At 42.3% G+C, this 16,641-nt stretch overlaps 1 protein-coding gene across 5 annotated transcripts in view; it reads right to left on the bottom strand.

Annotated features, from left to right (window-relative positions):
• The window catches only part of LOC115131535 (semaphorin-4A-like), a 58,465-nt gene that overhangs the window by 39,997 nt on the left and 1,827 nt on the right, over positions 1–16,641 (bottom strand). The window lies entirely within an intron of this gene.

Below are 16,641 nucleotides of genomic sequence, written 5' to 3' on the forward strand. Positions count from 1 at the left end.
CGCACGCTTGCCCCGAGACTGCCATGCAGCTCCCCGGACTGCCACAGAGAAATATACGCCTACAGAGAGATTGAACTTCACCCAACTTTCTAGATCAGTGGTCACCAACCGATTGATCTCCAAGCCATTCCTATTTGATTGGGGGGGGGGGGGGGGTTGTTGGCAGTAGGTGCACCCAATCAGCTGCACTGCACGCTGGGTAGGAAAACAGATGCCATTTTGAACCATTTCATGTGTCTGAAGGTACAAAAATCCTGTCTTCCCGGCGGGCCCAAAGAGGAAATCAAGAGCACTATAGGCCTACTGCTGGCCAATCGGACGGCTCAGAATAGTGTCTGCAGCAACGTAGCAGGCATAAAAGAAAGCTACAGAAAAGTTGATACTGTGAGATTTCAAAATGTTTAAAATCATGACAAGAGATAACTGTCAACACATATGGCAAAGAGATTCCGTATGTTCATGAAAGTTCATGTTTAAATTTCTTACTCAGTAGGAAGGTGCATCTATAGGCTTGCATTGTTATTATTAGCGGCTTGGGTCTTCTTTAATATAGAGGAATATTTGACTTTCTCTGTTCATAGGAGTAACAACATGAATTTGTGCATGATGCGGTGCGACTCGAGTTTCACTAGCAGCTGGAGGACTGTGTACCTTTTTGGTTAGTAGAGTAAATGGAGAGTGGAGGGATGTTGAGAGGCGAACCCTCAGTCTGCTGCTTTCTCCCTCTGCTGAGAATGACCAACAGATGCAGGCGCCATCAGCACAGTAAAATAAAAAGCAAATTATTTTAAAAAGTATGAGTGAGCAATGTCCCAAACAATGCGTTGGCATGACAAGTTAAGCCAAACAAAAATCTGACCGTAGATAGATATCGTTGGTGACCACTGTTCTAGAGATTTCGCTGTTAACACCATCAACGTTTCCTTTTACTGTGGCAAATGTGATAGAATCCACGCAATAACAGCCACTTTCAATGGAAAATACCAAAACAAACTATTCAAAGAGATTTTGTTGGAGGCAGAATGCATCGGAGTAGGATTCTATTACATTGACATGCACTACTCAGCCCTTACTCTACACATACCCGTGCGGCATAAACAATCAGAGCTGAAATAGGCCTAAATGCAATTGTAAACTCGGTGGTTCGAGCCCTGAATGCTGATTGGGCTGACAGCCGTGGTATATCAGACCGTATACCACAGGTATGACAAAACATTTCTTTTTACTGCTCTAATTACATTGGTAACCAGGTCATAATAGCAATAAGGAACCTCAGGGGTTTGTGGTATGAGGCCAATATACCACGGCTACGGGCTGTATCCAGGCACTCCGCATTGCGTTGTGCATAAGAACATCCATTAGCCATGGTATATTGGTCATATACCTTACCCCCCCTCATGCCTTATTGCTTAAATAGACCATTGCCATATGGATCTGTGCCATTTACTTTGAACTGGAATGTGTTTACAGCATGAACGGTCGTTAGTAGATACGCTTGTTTTGAGATCAAAGCGAGAACTGCATGTAACCACGTGTGCACACTTTGTTTATATCCTTTGCGAGTTAGCGAGTTATTAGCCCAGTTATAGATCATTTGTAGTCAGCAATAGGGGAGTGATTGCTTCCTACAAGGGCACAAAACGAGTACATTTCTAGACATCTTTGAAAAGCGAGTCACGTGAATAGTTTTCTTTTGGTCTTAAAGGTGCCGTGTTGTATTTTGAGACAGGCTTGAATAAGCTAAGTCGCCTATAGGCAAGAGGATACAGATTCTCTGTAATAAATGGTATGTCAGTGGCTATCAAAAGGTGAGCATTAACCCACTGAAGTTGGTTATGACCCCGAACTGCAGTCAGGTCAAGACCCTGGTGAGGACGAAGAGCATGCAGATGAGCTTCCCTGAAAACGGTTTCTGACAGTTTGTGCAGAAATTCTTTGGTTGTGCAAACCCACAGTTTCATCAGCTGTCCAGGTGGCTGGTCTCAGACCATCCCGCAGGTTAAGAAGCTGTTTGGAGATCCTGGACTGGCTTGGTGACACGTGGTCTGTGGTTGTGAGGCCTGTTGGACATACTGCCAAATTCTCTAGAATGACGTTGAGGCGGCTTATGGTAGAGAAATTAACATTAAATTATCTGGCAACAGCTCTGGTGGACATTCCTGCAGTCAGCATGCCAATTGCACGCTCCCGCCAGCTAAGGATACAATATGATTACCGCTACCAACAGCATGGCTAACACTCCCATAGAGTTCTCCTTCATGCTCGCTAGCAAGTTAGCTAGCTAGTTAGCTTGCTCTTTGGCCAATAAGCTAACCTGCTAGTGGCTGTCATTACAATTCAGCAATAAATACTTAATGTTTGTTATCTGTAAAGAAAATTGTTTGTAACTGAGACATGTCCCTTCTGTTGTTGAATACTAACTCTATAAAACTGCTTCATAGACTTATATTCGTTGCTGTACTGCACATTTTAGAGTGGCCTTTTACGTCCCCAGCACAAGGTGCAGCTGTGTTATGATCATGCTGTTTAATCAGCGTCTTGATATTCCACACATGTCAGGTGGATGGATTATCTTGGCATAGTAGAAATGCTCACTAACAGAGATGTAAACAAATGTGCACAACATTTTAGAGAAATAAGCTTTTTGTGGGTATGGAACATTATTGGGGTTTTCTTTCAGCTCATGAAAGATGGCTACTATTTACATGTTGCGTTTATATTTTTGTTCAGTGTATCTCTATGAATGCACCCTTGGACTGATGAGGCAGACAAATAGGAGAAATGTGGAGCAACCTCTTAAATTATACATTTCTCAAAGTAGGAATGTCGCAAAAATATGATCAATGGCTCATTCGAGAGAAGACAAGCTCTTGCGTTATGACATCAGCCAGTATTTACATCTGACATGTATGATAGACATTTTCATGGTCTAAAAGTTGTATTCCTATTGACTTCCAGTGTAGTGACAGCGGCTTTATCATGATGCTATGTCACCCCAGCAGAATTTCAGCTTGCTTGAAAGACAATAGTGCAGAGACACATGAAAACATGAAAAGGCCCCCGGGAATTGATTGAACATCGCTCAGAGATTCACAAAAACAATATAACTTTCAAAATAGGTGAATCTTTATTTTAATAAAGCAGCAAAGTGATCAAATCATCTCTCCACGGACAAATACTTCTTAAATTTCACAGTACCATTCTAAATTACAAGTTCACTTCGGTGTGTGACTCTGAATTGGGGCTAAACAGAACTTTCTCTTGAAATAAAAAACATTTTGTATGCAGCTTCCCCAAATCTGTCAAAAAAAAGCCATGCAAAACAGAGCCACCAAAACAAAAAGGGGATTAAGTGAATAAGCAAAGAAAACTGCTTCATATTAACAGCTTCACAGCGACAATAGTTCAGATGTTTATACCGTAATGTCGGTGCTAAAACCACCAAATTCTGGTCAGGGTATAATCTGAGACTAAATTGGGGACTAGGGTTAAATTAAAATGTCACTATGACTCATTGGGGTAGGGCTGTTGAGAAAACTGTATTACCCCCACACCGGCAGTCATGAGTCATGACCACAATAAAATTCCAAAAAAGGTCATCTCCTCCTATGCATTCAGGACATGTGTTGGTTGTCTAACTCACTAATGCCCTGGTACTCAAGGATCTATTGTCCTTCTAACCACTGACATCAAGACAGAAAAAAAACTGAAATAAAATAATGATTGTGCCGTTCGTTATACAATACATAGCTTACAGCAAATTACGCACAGCAGAAAACCGCTTAAAAAAGGTTTTTATTTGAGATGTCTTTAATTTTGGAATATAGGCTAGAACAATTTAAACAAATTCTAGTAAATCGCCTTTGAACGTAGAATGTATTATCATGTATACTGGATGGACTGGTTATCTTGTGCTACATTCCAAAGTTTTTATCAATGAGTCTAGGAGAGAACCTATGGGCCTAGGCGATGCTGTTGGTTCATTGATTGTGCAGGGCGACTTACAGAGTTAGCCTACAATACAGAATTTGTATTGATTTTGAATAGCCTAGTAATATGACATGTTTTTATATTTTCATAATTAATATGGTGACACATTAGGATACCTTCGGCTACAGAATCTCTCACTACCGTACGTATGGAATATCCCGCCGTGCAGTGAGAGGCTACGTATGGAATATCCCGCCGTGCAGTGAGAGGCTGCATGCTCCTCAAACAGAAGTTGATGCATGGAGCGAAATAACCAGAGTATCCTACCCAAACAAACAGGAGGATAGCGGCCTCGGGCACATAGGGGGGTGACATGTCTTTTTTCCTCTGCCCCTAAATCGTGATCAATTGGAGTAGTCTGATGGATGGAAATATGATCACTTGAGAGAACAGCGTTTAAGGCAAGGAACAGAGCGCAAGCTTTTTCTGCGACTTTCTCAAATAAATCGGTAGCCTGTAATCCAGGCCCGCTCTAGTCGCACCGTGCAGCCCATGAACAGCGCCTTTAGAAAGTATTCAGACCCCTCGACTTGTTCCACATTGTTACCTAACAGCCTTAGACTGATGTAGAAACAAAACTAATCGACACACAATACCCCATGATGACAAAGCAAAAAACAGGGTTTTAGAAATGTTTGCAAATAAAATATGTTTTTAAAAAATGATGAAATTTTACATTTAACTCCAAGTGGGCTGTCATTTGCCTTTTACCGAGGAGTGGATTCCGTCTGGCCACTCTACCATAAAGGCCTGATTGGTAGAGTGTTGCAGAGATGGGAGAACCTTCCAGAAGGACAACCATCTCCACAGAATAACTCTGGAGCTCTGTCAGAGTGACCATCGGGTTCTTGGTTACCTTCTTCACCAAAGCCCTTCTCCCCCAATTGCTACGTTTGACCAGGCGGCCAGCTCCGGGAAGAGTTTTGGTGGTTTATTTTTTAATCATCATTTTTGAAATGCAAGAGAAAGGCCAACATGACTTAGGGATCGAGGCAAAATGTTGATTTTGGCCAATAGATGGCAGCAGTGTATGTGCAAAGTTTTAGATCGATCCATTGAACCATTGCATTTTTTCCAAAATGTTGCATCACGACTGCCCAAATGTTCATAATTGGTTTATTAATACATTTTCAAGTTCATAACTGTGCACTCCCCTCAAACAATAGAATGGTGTTCTTTCACTGTAATAGCTACTGTAAATTGGACAGTGCAGTTAGCTTAAATTCTTGTTAATCTTCCTGCCCATATCAGTTAGGTCTATGTCCTGGGAAATGTTCTTGTTACTTACAACCTCATGCTAATCACATTAGCCTACATTACTCAACCGTCACGCAGGGGGAAACACCGATCCTGTAGAGGTTAAAGTTAAACCGCCGTGTGAAGTCCAAAGGAGAAGAAGAAGCCTGAAGAGAGATTACAAGAAACAAACTTGGTTTAACGTTACCCTCTTATCTGTGGATTAATTGTCGGAGTAGAGGACCTTGTGCATTTCAGGTAAAATAACAACCCAATGTTTATATCCCAGGACAAATTAGTTAGCAACAGCAAGCTAGCTAGCTATTGCCATAAATGTGTAATACTTTTCGACCTGTCCCCAAATTAATAGTTGGTTCTGAGTTTGCTTTGATATTTCAACCTGCGTGTCCTGAGCGCATCTGGGGTGGATTGACAAAAATCAACATGCGCACGTGCGGTCTGGTCAGCATGTAAGGTTTGTATCATTAACAACTAGAGTTATTTGGCAACTTTAAAACCTATAAAACCTGTTTCAAATCATCCAAAATATCCTTTACATTTTATTCTGCTAAGTTCAATTATATTCTTCTTACTATAAATTCATAAAAAATAATGACATATCTTGTCTGCTAAATGAACAAGCCTGTGGCATAGCCAGATGACTTACAATAGATAGGCCAACCCATATTCTCTTCATCTGAAAAACATTTTCTTCATATCATGTTTCTTTAGACCTACCTGAAACAAACAATGGATTTACTATGGTATATATTCAATTGATACATTATACTATATTATAATTATATTGATTCATTATATTATAAATGTTGATGTTTATGTTCATTAACTGTCAATTACCCTTGAGAAAGGCAGTCTTTCGCATGACAAAATTTCATGACCTCTATAGCCCTAGGTAGGGATAACCCCAGCTGCAAAGAGAGAGAAGGCAAGAAAGACTTGTCTTTGTCTGGGTATATATATATATATATGGCATCGAGAGAGCGGGACAGAGAGAGAACGTGAAAGCAATCTCCTGGAATGGCTTGGTGAAGGCTTTGATCCCCTAGGCCCCTGTGGAGTTGCCATGACTACAGCAGATCTGACCAGCCCAGAGCATAGAAAGGTGAGAAGGAGGAAGAACTCTACAAACCCTTCATGTCCGGAAGTAATTTAGCCATTGGCGCTCTGTAGAGTTGCTATTTCTCAAGTTCTCATGTCAATTAACTTGTAACTTGACATTGCTTAATTACTCATTATACTAACAAAGTCAGACTTAAAGTGGAACTGATAGCATTATAGCAACATGAAATCGTATATAAAAATCTGTTCATATTAGAGGTCGACCGATTAATTACGATTTCAAGTTTTCATAATCGGAAATCGATATTTTTGGTCACCAATTCGGTCGATTTTTTGTTTTTTTTACACCTCTATTCCATCTTTATTTAACTAGGCAAGTCAGTTAAGAACACATTCTTATTTTCATTGACGGCCTAGGAACGGTGGGTTAACTGCCTTGTTCAGGGGCAGAACGACAGATTTTTACCTCATCAGCTCGGGGATTCAATCTTGCAACCTTACGGTTAACTAGTCCAACGCTCTAACCACCTGCCTCTCATTGCACTCCACGAGGAGACTGCCTGTTACGCGAATGCAGCAAGAAGCCAAAGCAAGTTGCTAGCTAGCATTAAACTTATCTTATGAAAAACAATCAATCAATCATAATCACTAGTTATAACTACACATGGTTGATGAGATTACTCATTTATCTAGCGTGTCCTGCGTTGCACATAATCGATGCTGTGCGCATTCGCGAAAAAGGACTGTTGTTGCTCCAACGTGTACCGAACCATAAACATCAATGCCTTTCTTAAAATCAATACACAAGTATATATTTTTAAACCTGCATATTTAGTTAACATTGCCTGCTAACATGAATATCTTTGTGTCACTTCTCTTGCAACAGAGTCAGGGTATATGCAGCAGTTTGGTCCGCCTGGCTCGTTGCGAACTGTGTGAAGACTATTTCTTCCTAACAAAGACAGCCAACTTCGCCAAACGGGGGATGATTTAACAAAAGTGCATTTGCAAAAAAAAGCACAATCGTTGCATGACTAACTAACCATAAACACCAATACCTTTCTTAAAATCAATACACAGAAGTATATATTTTTAAACCTTCATATTCAGCTAAAAGAAATCCAGGTTAGCAGGCAATATTAACCAGGTGAAATTGTGTCACTTCTCTTGCGTTCATTGCACGCAGTCAGGGTATATGCAACAGTTTGGGCCACCCGGCTCGTTGCGAACCAATTTGCCAGAATGTTACGTAATTATGACATAACATTGAAGGTTGTACAATGTAACAGCAATATATAGACTTAGGGATGCCACCCGTTAGATAAAATACGAAACGGTTCTGTATTTCACTGAAATAATAAATGTTTTGTTTTCTCGAAGTGATAGTTTCCGGATTTGACCATATTAATGGCCAACGGCTCGTATTTCTGTGTTTTATTATGTTATAATTAAGTCTGATTTGATATAGCAGTCTGACTGAGCGATGGTAGGCACCACCGGGCTCGTAAGCATTCATTCAAACAGCACTTTAGTGCGTTTTGCCAGCAGCATGCTGTGCTTTAAGCATTGAGCTGTTTATTACTTCAAGCCTATCAACTCCCGAGAATAGGCTGGTGTAACCGATGTGAAATGGCTAGCTAGTTAGCAGGTTGCACGCTAATAGCGTTTCAAACGGCACTCGCTCTGAGACTTGGAGTAGTTGTTCCCCACTGCAAGGGCCGCGGCTTTTGTGGAGCGATGGGTAACGATGCTTTGAGGGTGGCTGTTGTCGATGTGTTCCTGGTTCGAGCCCAGGGAGGAGCGAGGAGAGGGACAGAAGCTATACTGTTACACTGGCAATACTAAAGTGCCTATAAGAACATCCAATAGTCAAAGGTATATGACATACAAATGGTTTAGAGCAGTGGTCACCAAACTACGGCCCGCGGGCCGGATACGGCCCGTCAGCACATTTGGCCCGGCCCTCTGAACAATACCAGAGACGCTATCGAATTTTTTCCTATTTGGCCTCCAGAAAAAAAAATCCTAGGCCCGGCCCTGTCAAAGAGAGAACGGAATAATGGCGAAAAGGTTAGGTAAGAGAAAAATTGATTCAGAATGCAGGGTATTTAACCTGCAGTGGACAAACGATTTTTTTTTGTTCAATGCAAAGAAAAGGCTGTTTGTCTCATCTGTCAAGAGATGGTGGCGGTATTCAAAGAATACAATCTTCGCCGACACTATGAATCCCGTCACAAAGACAAGTACGATAGCTTGCAAGGCCAAATACGAGCAGACAAACTCTCAAAGCTAAAAAGTGGACTACTATCTCAGCAGAATACATTTGTACGCCAAGCTCAGCTGAACCAGGCATCCGTTCGGGCCAGCTTTCGGGTTGCTAAACTGATAGCAAGAAGCGGTAAGCCTTTCACTGACGGAGAGTTTGTTAAGAAATGTATGGATGCTGTCGCGGAGGAGGTGTGTCCCGAGAAGAAAGATGCATTTAATGCCGTAAATCTGTCGGCGAGTACAATCACCAGACGCGTTGAAGAAATCGGGAGTAATGTATATGCCCAGCTGCAGCAGAAGACGAAAGAATTTGACTTTTTTTCATTAGCACTGGATGAGAGCACGGACGTGCAAGACACAGCGCAACTGCTCATTTTTATTCGTGGAGTTAGCGCAAACTTTGAGATATGCGAGGAGCTGGCAGCCCTCCAAAGTCTCAAAGGGACTACAACGGAGAGGATATTTTTGACAAAGTGTGCCAAACCATGGAGAAGTTGGACCTGGACTGGTCAAAGCTAGCTAGCATCACGACTGACGGGGCTCCTAGCATGGTGGGCGAAACTCGCGGTCTAATAGGACGCATGAACCGGGAGTTGGAAAAAATGGGTCTCACCGCCCCGCTACGAGTCCACTGCCTAATTCACCAGCAAGCACTGTGCTGCAAAGTGTTGAAGTGGGATTCTGTAATGAAGGTTGTGGTGTCGTGCATAAAATTCATCAGAGCAAAGGGACTTAAACACAGGCAGTTCCAAGAATTCCTGTCTGAACTGGAGTCTACGCACGGAGATGTGCTGTACTACACAGAGGTCCGATGGCTGAGCCGGGGCAGAGTTTTGAGGCGTTTTTACGAGCTGCTACCCGAAATTAACGCATTTCTTCATTTAAAAGACAAAACGGTCCCAGAGCTGATCGACCCAGAATGGAAATGGCACCTCGCATTTTTAACAGACGTGACAGAAATACTTAACAGCCTTAACTTGCAGCTACAAGGCGAGGGGAAACTCATTTGCGACATGTATTCACACATAAAAGCATTTGAGGTGAAATTAGCGCTGCTTTTGGAACAAGTGAAAAAGCGCAACTTCGTCCATCTTCCTGCTACCCAAAACCTGTCGACAGAGAACCCAGCGGTCCCGTTCCCAGCTGAAAAGTGTGTGGAAGCACTGGAAATGCTCTAGGCGGAGTTCGGTGTGCGATTCAGTGAACTACATGTTCATGCAAAAGAAATCCGTCTTTTTCAGAACCCCTTTGTTGCCGACATTGATGAAGCCCAGCCTTCATATCAGTTTGAGTTGGCTGAGTTACAGAACTGTGATGTTCTGAAAGACGCATTCAAGCCCAACAGTCTCATTGACTTCTATGCCGCCCTCCCAAACGACACATATCCAAACATCAAAAAACACGCAATGAAAATGTCCACAGTTTTTGGCAGCACGTATATCTGCGAGAAAACCTTTTCTCGCATGAAACTGCTGAAAACCCCGATGAGATCAAGATTGACAGATGAACATTTGCATCAGTGCTTGAGACTGGCTGTAACTAGAATGGAACCTGATATTCAACTTCTCACCAGCCAGATGCAGGCCCACAGTTCACACTGATGAACATACATAGGTAAGCTCACTTTTCTGACTTGAATGAGTCATTCTGAGCATAAACAAATATAATCATAATAAAATCTACTGGGATAAAATCCATCTTTACAACCATACTGGTAGTGAAATGTATTGTGCTGTGTAGGTGCTGTATCACTTAGTTCAGTTTCTCAACCTGCTTCTTTTGTGGTTTTCACAGGAAAGTTGATGAGAGAGAGCTGCAAACAGCGGTGTCTACAAGCCTACTGGAACCTACAAAAGGATTATAAGGAAGGAACACAAGAACTTTAAGAGACTGCTCATATGTGTCAGAGAGATTCTGCTCTGACAACTGAGCTGAACTTTTATCTGTTAAGATTGTGCATGGCACGACAGAAAGTTAATGTTCCATGGCTTTTTTTTCTATGAAGAACCCAGAGAGAGTTATTTAGTTATTATTTATTTCCTGTTTTTTCTGTGAAGAACTCAGAGAGGGTTATTTAGTTATTATTTATTTCATTAATAGTGTTATTTGTTTCCTGACTTTTTTTCTGTAAAGAACCTGGAAAGTGTTATTTGGTTATGTGTGGCTTTCTGGAAAACAATACATTTTTTAAGCTCCCCTACGATCGTCACACTTTTTCTGTTACAAACTGACACCGGCCCCCCATCAGAGAAGGGAAAAGTTATGTGGCCCTCACAGGAAAAAGTTTGGGGACCCCTGGTTTAGAGAGAAATAGTACTATAATAACTACAACCTAAAACTTCTTACCTGGGAATATTGAAGACTCATGTTAAAAGGAACCACCAGCTTTCATATGTTCTCATGTTCTGAGCAAGGAACTTAAACGTTCGATTTTTTTTTTTTTTTTACATGGCACATATTGCACTTTTATTTTCTTCTCCAACACTTTGTTTTTGCATTATTTAAACCAAATTGAACATGTTGAATTATTTATTTGAGGCTAAATGTATTTGTATTGTTTATATTATGTTAAAATAAGTGTTCATTCAGTATTGTTGTACTTGTCATTATTACAAATAAAAAAACAACCGGCCGTGAATGGGAGTCCCATAGGGCAGCGCACTATGACCTAGCTTCGTCCGGGTTTGGCCGATGTAGGCTGTCATTGTAAATAAGAATGTGTTCTTAACTGACTTGCCAAGTTAGATAAAAAACATATGGTCGTTTTCATACTCTACTTCAATCCCAAACATTATATTAAAAAGTAAGGCATTTGTGAAAATTCTAAAGTAATATAGAGAGTTATAAAGCGGCTGCGTGTTTGGGCAATTAATAGACATTGCACTAAATAAACCATAATAAAAACATCCATCTTGTCCAGGACCGGACTCTACACAGTGCCACTGACACGGTCTGCTACCAAAACCTGCGGACTCTCCTTCACTGCAGCCGACGTGAGTAAAACATTTAAACGTGTTAACCCTCGCAAGGCTGCAGGCCCAGAAGGCATCCCCAGCCGCGTCCTCAGAGCATGCGCAGACCAGCAGCCTGGTGTGTTTACGGACATATTCAATCAATCCTTATCCCAGTCTGCTGTTCCCACATGCTTCAAGAGGGCCTCCATTGTTCCTTTTCCAAAGAAAGCTAAGGTAACTGAGCTAAACGACTACCACCCCGTAGCACTCACTTTCGTCATCATGAAGTGCTTTGCGAGACTAGTCAAGGACCATATCACCTCCACCCTACCTGACACCCTAGACCCACTCCAATTTGCTTACCGCCCCAATAGGCCCACAGACGACGCAATCGCAACCACACTGCCCTAACCCATCTGGACAGGAGGAATACCTATGTGAGAATGCTGTTCATCGACTAAAGCTCAGTATTTAACACAATAGTACCCTCCAAACTCGTCATCAAGCTCGAGACCCTGGGTCTCGACCTCGCCCTGTGCAACTGGGGACTGGATTTCCTGAGGGGCCGCCCCCAGGTGATGAGGGTAGGTGACATCTCCACCCCACTGATCCTCAACACTGGGGCCCCACAAGGGTGCGTTTTGAGCCCTCTCCTGTACTCCCTGTTTACCCACGACTGAGTGGCCATGCACGCCTCTAACTCAATCATCAAGTTTGCAGACGACACTACAGTGATAGGCTTGATTACCAACAACGACGAGACGGCCTACAGGGAGGAGGGGAGGGCTCTCGGAGTGTGGTGTCAGGAAGATGACCTCATACTCAATGTCAACAAAACAGATGATCGTGGACTTCAGGAAACAGCAGAGGGAGCACCCCCCTATCCACATCGGCGGGACAGTAGTGGAGAGGGTAGTAAGTTAAGTTCCTCTGCGTACACATCACGGACAAACTGAATTGGTCCAGCTTGTCACCAAAATGACTCAAACTTTTACAGATGCACAATCGAGAGCATCCTGTCGGGCTGTATCACCGCCTGGTACAGCAACTGCTCCGCCCACAATCGTAAGGCTCTCCAGAGGGTAGTGAGGTTTGCACAACGCATCACCGGGGGCAAACTACCTGCCCTCCAGGACACCTACACCACCCGATGTCACAGGAAGGCCATAAAGAGGACAACAACCACCCGAGCCACTGCCTGTTCACCCACTATCATCCAGAAGGCAAGGTCAGTACAGGTGCATCAAAGCAGGGACCGAGAGAATGAAAAACGGCTTCTATCTCATGGCCATCAGATTGTTAAACAGCCACCACTAACATTGAGTGGCTGCTGCCAACATACTGACTCAACTCCAGCCACTTTAATAATGTAAAAATTGATGTAAAAAATATAATCACTCGCCACTTTAAACAATGCCACTTCATATAATGTTTACATACCCTACATTACTCATCTCATATGTATATACTGTACTCGACACCATCTACTGCATCTTGCCTATGCAGTTCTGTACCATCACTCATTCATATATGTTTAGGTACATATTATTTAATTCCTTTACACTTGTGTGTGTGTGTGTGTGTGTGTGTGTGTGTAAGGTAGTTGTGAAATTGTTAGGTTAGATTACTCGTTGGTTATTACTGCATTGTCGGAACTAGACGCACAAGCATTTCGCAACACTCGCATTAACATCTGCTAACCATGTGTATGTGACAAATAAAAGTTGATTTGATTACATAACAATAGCCAATCAGAGCTACAGTAGGCCTATATGAAAATAAGACGTTTTCCACACAGGCCTGCCATCATTCACTTTAAACTGGGCTGCGTGTTTACAGGCAGCAGTAACAGAGCGACTTCACATACCGTAATTTCCGGACTATAAGCCGCTACTTTATTCCCACGCTTTGAACCTCGCGGTTTATACAATGACGCGGCTAATTTATGGATTTTTCCCGCTTTCACAAGATTCATGCCGCCAAAAAACTGAGCACCGTCACATAATGTGACGTAAATCGAGCGCGCTCAAACTTCCCATCATTCTGATTACGGTAGTAATTTTGTCACCCTCATCATGGCAAAGACACGGAGAAATGCATATGATGCAGCTTTCAAGTTGAAGGCGATCGATCTGGCTGTTGGAAAAGGAAATAGAGCTGCTGCACGGGAGCTTGGCCTTAATGAGTCGATGATAAGACGTTGGAAACAGCAGCGTGAGGAACTGACTTAGTGCAAAAAGACAACAAAAGCTTTCAGAGGGAAGAAAAGCAGATGGCCCAAAGTATTTGCAGCCACTCGACATCAGTGTAAATCGTGCATTTAAGGTGGCGCTCCTTGTTCAGTGGTAGGCTTGGATGACAAGTGGGGAGAAAAATCATTCACTAAAACGGGCTGCATGTGAAGAGAAACTTATGGTCAAGTCTGCCAGTGGGTCCTGACAGCGTGGAGCATTGTCAAAAAATCCACTATCATCAACGGGTTTCGAAAGGCTGGACTGCTGCGTGTTGAAGGGGCAGCATGAGCTCAGCGGGGTATTTGCCTCCGGATGAAAGTGACGAGAGCGACAATGAAAACGATCCAACATCGGATGAAGCAATTCTGAGGCTATTCAACTCCGACACCGAAGGAGATGACTTCAGTGGTTTCAGTGCACAGGAGGAGGAAGATAGTGACCAAGTTCATTTGTTTCAATGTACCGGTAGGCACCTGCGGCTTATAGACATGTGCGGCTTATTTGTGTACAAAATACATATTTTTTAATAATTCAGTGGGTGCGGTTTATATTCAGGTGCGCTTAATAGTCCAGCAATTCCGGTAATTAAAAAGCATTCGCCAAAAGCCTCAAAACACACCTGAATGGATTTCTGAAAATATGCTAATTCCACAGGAGTCCTCTTAGATTTTGGGAACTTTACAGTCTTATTGATCAAACAATGAGGTAGGCTCTCTCTCACTCAGTTGCCTATGCACATCAACAACAAGATCAACTAATGTTAACAAGAGTGAGATAGGAGCTCAAATCTAACGAGTGAACAGTAGATAAACACTCAAAACCTTTTCAGCTTGTCCATGGAGAATAGTAGCCTGCTTGCCTTTCTGTAGTTTGCCTGCCAATTCATGCTTGTCCCAAACCACATTTTGACAACAGAGTCTGAACCTGCCTTGCCTCCCATTTGATGGACGCCAAATACATTTGATTGACAACTAAGAGATAGGCTAACTGTGGATAACAGTCATTCAAGTTCAGCATAGCTACCTAGCAAAGTGATACACATGTTTTGCTAGCTAACCAAATGACACCGGCATCTCTAGCTGTAGACACCAAAAAATGATATGGGGGGGAAAAGTTGCCCACTCACTCAATGACATCATCCTCCCAGCAGCTAGCTATACTGAATAAAAATGCTACAATTTCAAAGATTCATATGAGGAAATCAGACAATTTAAATGAATTAGTTAGGCCCTAAGCTATGGATGTCACATGACTGGGAATACAGAAATGAATCTGTTGGTCACAGATTCCTTAAAAAAAGGGCCTCAGGATCACATGGTATTTCTGTGCATTCAAATTGCCATCGATAAAATGCAATTGTACTGGTTGTCCATAGCTTATTCCCACCGCCACCATTGGGCACTCTGTTCACACCTTTGACATCAGTAAACCACTCACAGACAACGCCATACATGTGGTCTGTGGTTGTGAGGCCAGTTGGACATTCTGCCAAATTCTCTAAAATGACATTGGAGGCGGTTTATGGTAGAGAAATTAACATTAAATTATATGGCAACAGCTCAGGTGGACATTCCTGTAGTCAGCATGCCAATTGCATGCTCCCGCAAAACATCTTTGGCATTGTATTGTGTGACAAAATTGCACCTTTTAGAGTAGCCTTTTATTAACCCCAGCATAAGGTGCACCTGTGTAATGATCATGCTGTTTTATCAGCTTCTTGATATGCCACACCTGTCAGGTGGATGGATTATCTTGGCAAAGGAGAAATGCTCACTAACAGGGATGTAAACAAATTTCTGTACAAAACTTGAGAAATTTGCTTTTTGTGAGTATGGAACATTTCTGGGTTCTTTTATTTCAGCTCATGAAACGCAGGACCGACACTTTACATGTTGCATTTATAACTAACATTTGGCTCTGTGTTTTTAGCTTGCTAAATAAATCAATAGATAAGCTATCCTATTAGCCACGTTATGACTGACTTGTCATCATTGCCTATGCTAGTATGATTGTATTGACATTCCCAGCCTTCGTTACATTCAACCACTTTTGTCCAAAGTTTTAAAACTGAAACAGTGCATCCCGATTGGCTTGAGGCAGCAAACAATGTACCGGGCCAGCTGTGATTTACAACCTGATAGCATTATGTCAGTTCCACTTAAATAAACAAATAATATAGTAAATTAAAAAAAGGTTAATGATACAAGACTGTACACAGCTGACAGACGACTGCCTGGAGACGTGTGTGAGAATGAAGCATACAAAGCCTCTCTTAAATAGACAAACCAGCAGATACCTGCACTTCTGCCCACCACACCCCTTTACCTGCTATCAAACATTACTCATTGAGGCATGATACAAAGATCTGAGGGAAAATACCCCATTTATGAACAATACTGTCAGATAAAAGGGTTGGACAACGACTCCCTGCCAGGTTATAAAGCACCAGCAAGCATGTCCTGAGGCTGAAGCGGAGTTCATACAAGATGATTTTGTTGTGCAAACTTTGGTTTCAAGAGCTGTGGAATTCCTCCTCAAAGGGAAGAAGCAATTGTTTGTGCCCCTTTGATGCACACTTCAACCATCTATCCAATTGTCCACCTCAATAGGTTAAGAGCAAGAAGACCCTCCCTCTCCATAAAGACAATAGTCAGTCAATTATGACTTCCGTGCCTTTATTTGCAGCCAAGCATGGCTTTCCCTTGGCATTAGGTCTGTCACAGAATAACAAAAAGGCATTCAAATCACTTTGTTACACAGATGTAGCCTGTTCTCTATCTCTGTGCAGCAGTGGAATCAGGGGGTAGACTCACGTTTGAGACCGAGTGTAGACAACCATACCCATGTTATGAGTATGGTTGGAAACGTTGCCGGGAAAA

The sequence above is a fragment of the Oncorhynchus nerka genome, linkage group LG7, assembly GCF_034236695.1.
Source record: "Oncorhynchus nerka isolate Pitt River linkage group LG7, Oner_Uvic_2.0, whole genome shotgun sequence".
In the NCBI taxonomy this organism is placed as follows: domain Eukaryota; kingdom Metazoa; phylum Chordata; class Actinopteri; order Salmoniformes; family Salmonidae; genus Oncorhynchus; species Oncorhynchus nerka.